Source organism: Telopea speciosissima, unplaced genomic scaffold, assembly GCF_018873765.1.
Source record: "Telopea speciosissima isolate NSW1024214 ecotype Mountain lineage unplaced genomic scaffold, Tspe_v1 Tspe_v1.0039, whole genome shotgun sequence".
NCBI lineage: Eukaryota > Viridiplantae > Streptophyta > Magnoliopsida > Proteales > Proteaceae > Telopea > Telopea speciosissima.
Genome location: NW_025317375.1, coordinates 17,989 through 22,485, shown reverse-complemented (window position 1 = coordinate 22,485; position 4,497 = coordinate 17,989).

The following is a 4,497-nucleotide window of genomic DNA, read 5'->3' as shown; positions in this document are numbered from 1 at the left end:
CCTCAACATCGCATCCACACGTCTAATAAAAGATAATGACACTTTTTAGAAAATCCCAAACCCAAAAAAGTATAGAAATGCCCCCAATTAAACCCAAATGACCCACCCGGTCTGGTCTAAATCGAAAATGAATATATGTCGAAATAGGTATCGTTTCGAAGGTCACAACCACCAACATCGCATCCTCACGTCTAATAAGAGATAAGGACAATTTTAAAAAAATCCCAAACCCAAAAAAGTACAGAAATGCCCCCAAATAACTCCAAATGACTTACCCGGTATGGTTTAAACCGAAAATGAACATATATCGAAATTGGTCTCGATTCAAAGGTCACAACCCTCAACATCGCATCCACATGTCTAATAAGAGATAAGGACACTTTTTAGAAACTCCCAAACAAAAAAATGTTCAGAAAGGCTCCCAAATAATCCCAAACGACCCACCCGGTCTGGTTTAGACCGAAAATGAACATATGTCGAAATAGGTATCGATTCGAAGGTCACAACCCTCAACATCACATCCACACGTCTAATAAGAGAAAGGACACTTTTTAGAAAATCCCAAACACAAAAAAGTACAAAATTCCCCCAAATAACACCAAACGACCAACGCTGTCTGGTCTAAACCGAAAATGAACATATGTCGAAATGGGTATCGATTCGAAGGTAACGACCCTCAACATCGCATCCAAACGTCTAATAAGAGATAATGACACGTTTTAGAACATCCCAAACGTAAAAAAGTACAGAAATGCCCCTAAATGACCCACCCGGTCTGATTTAAACCGAAAATGAATATAGGTTGAAATAGGTATCGTTTCGAAGGTCACAACCGCCAACATCGCATCCTCACGTCTAATAAGAGATAATGACACTTTTAAGAAAATCCCAAACCCAAAAAAGTACAGAAATGCCCCAAAATAACTCCAAACAACCCACCCGGTCTGGTTTAAATCGAAAATGAACATATGTCAAAATAGGTATCGATTCAATGGTCACAACCCTAAACATTGCATCCACACGTCTAATAAGAGATAAGGACACTTTTTAGAAAAACCCAAACCAAATAAAGTACAGAAATGCCCCAAAATAAGCCCAAATGACTCACCCGGTCATGTTTAAGTCGAAAATGAACATATGTCGAGATGGGCATCGATTCGAAGGTCACGACCCTCAACATCGCATCCACACATCTAATAAAAGATAAGGTCCCTTTTTAGAAAATCCCAAAAGCAAAAAAATACAGAAATGCCCCCAAATAACCCTAAACGAACCACCCGGTTTGGTTTAAACCAAAAATGAACATCTGACCAAATAGATATCGATTCGGAGGTCACAACCCCCAACATCGTATCCACACGTCTAACAAGAGATAATGACACATTTTAAAAAACCGCAAACCCAAAATAGTACAGAAATGCCCTCAATTAACTCCAAACGACCCACCTGATCTGGTTTAAATCGAAAATGAACATATGTCAAAATGGGTATCGAGTCGAAGGTCACAACCCTCAACATCGCATCCACACGTCTAATAAGAGATAAGGACACTTGTTAGAAAATTGCAAACCAAAAAAAGTATAGAAATGCCCCCAATTAAACCCAAACGACCCACCCGATCTGGTTTAAACCAAAAATGAACATATGTCGAAATTGGTATCGATTCGAAGGTCACAACCGTCAACATTGCATCCACATGTCTAATAAGAGATAAGGGCGCTTTTTAGAAAATCCAAAAAGTAAAAAAGAATAAAAATGCCCCCAAATAACCCCAAACTACCCACCTGGTCTGCTTTACACCGAAAATGAACATATGTCGAAATGGGTATCGATTCGAAGGTCACAACCCTCAACATCGCATCCACACGTCTAATAAGAGATAATGATACTTTTTAGAAAATCCCAAACCTAAAAAAGTATAGAAATGCCCCCAATTAAACCCAAACGACCCACCCGATCTGGTTTAGACCAAAAATGAACATATGTCAAAATTGGTATCGATTCGAAGGTCACAACCGTCAACATTGCATGCACACGTCTAATAAGAGATAAGGGCACTTTTTAGAAAATCCCATACGTTTAAACCGAAAATGAACAAGTGTCAAAATGGATATCGATTCGAAGGTCACGACCCTCAACATCGCATCCACACGTCTAATAAGAGATAAGGACACTTTTTGCAAATTGTCAAACGTAAAAAAGTACAGAAATGTCCCCAAATAACCCCAAATGACCCACCCGATCTGGTTTAAAGCGAAAATGAACATATGTCAAAATAGACATCGATTCGAAGGTCACAACCCCCAACATCGCATCCACACGTCTAATAAAAGATAATGGCACTTTTTAAAAAAGTCCAAACTCAAAAGAGGACAAAAATGCCCCAAATAACCCCAAACGACCCACCCAGTTTGGTTTAAATTGAAAATGAATATATGTCGAAATAGGTATCGATTCAAAGGTCAAAACCCTCAACATTGCATCCACACGTCTAATAAGAGATAATGACACTTTTTAGAAAATCCCAAACCCAAAAAGGTACAGAAATGCCCCCTAATAACCCCAAATGACCCACCCGGCCTGGTTTAAATAAAAAATGAACATATATCAAAATTGGTATCGATTCAATGGTCACAACCCTCAATATCGCATCCACACATCTAATAAGAAATAAGGACACTTTTAAGAAAATCCTAAACCCAAAAAAGTACAGAAATGCCCCAAAATAAGCCCAAACGACCCACTCGATCTTGTTTCAACCGAAAATGAACCTATGTCGAAATGGGTATCGATTCGAAGGTCATGATCCACAACATTGCATCCACACGTCTAATAAGAGATAAAGACACTTTTTAGAAAATCTTAAAAGCAAAAAAGTACGAAAATGCCCCAAAATAAGCCCAAACGTCCCACCTGGTCGTGTTTAAACCGAAAATGAACCTATGTCGAAATGGGTATCGATTCAAAGGTCACGATCCTCAACATCGCATCCACACGTCTAATAAGAGATAAGGACACTTTTTAGAAAATCTCAAACGCATAAAAGTACAAAAATGCCCTCTAATAACCCCAAACGACCCACCCGCTCTGGTTTAAATAAAAAATGAACATATGTCGAAATGGGTATCGATTCGAAGGTCACAACCCCCAACATCGCATCCACAAGTCTAATAAGAGACAAGGACACTTTTTAATGACTCGTAAACCCAAAAAAGTACAGAAATGCCCCCAAATAACTCCAAACGACCCACCCGGTATGGTTTAAATCGAAAATGAACATATGTTGAAATTGGTATCGATTCGAAGGTCATGATCCTCAACATCGCATCCACATGCCTAATAAGAGATTAGGGCACTTTTTAGAAAATCCCAAATGTAAAATAGTCCAAAAATGCCCCCAAATAACGCCAAACGACCCACACAGTCTGCTTTAAACCGAAAATAAATATATGTTGAAATGGATATTGATTCGAAAGTCACGATCCTCAAAATCGCATCCACACGTCTAATAAGCGATAAGGGCACATTTTAGAAAATCCCAAAAGTAAAAAAGTACAGAAATGCCCCCCAAATAACCCTAAACGACCCACCCTGTCTACTTTAAACCAAAAATGAACAAATGTGGAATTGGGTATCGATTCGAAGGTCACAGCCCTCAACATCGCATCCACACTTCTAATAAGGGATAAGGACACTTTTTAGAAAATCCCAAACCAAAAAAGTACAAAAATACCCCAAAATAACCCCAGTCGACTTACCCGGTCAGTTTTCAACCGAAAATTACCATATGTAAAAATAGGAATCGATTTGAAGGTCACAACCCTCAACATCGCATCCACATGTCTAATAAGAGATACGGACACCTTTTAGAAAATCCCAAACCCAAAAAAGCACAGAAATGCCCCAATATAAGCCCAAACGACCCACCCGGTCATGTTTAAATCGAAAATGAACATATGTCGAAATGGTTATGGATTCGAAGGTCACGACCCTCAACATCACATCCACAATTCTAATAAGAGATAAGGACACTTTTTAGAAATTCCCAAAAGCAAAAAAGTACAGAAATGCCCCCAAATAATCCCAAACGAACCACCTGGTTTGGTTTAAACCGAAAATGAACATATGTCGAAATAGGTATCGATTCAAAGGTCACAACCCCCAACATCGCATCCACGCGTCTAACAAGAGATAACGACACTTTTTAAAAAATCGCAAACCCAAAAAAATATAGAAATGCCCCCGTATAACTCCAAATGACCCACTTGGATTGGTTTAAACCAAAAATGAACATATGTCGTAATGGGTATTGATTCGAAGCTTACGATCCTCAACATTGCATCCACACGTCTAATAAAAGATAAGGGCAGTTTCTGGAAAATCTAAAACGTAAAAAACTACAGAAATGCCCCCCAAATAACCCCAAACGACCCACCCGGTCTTATTTAGACCGAAAATGAACATATGTCGAAATAGGTATCAATTCGAAGGTCACAA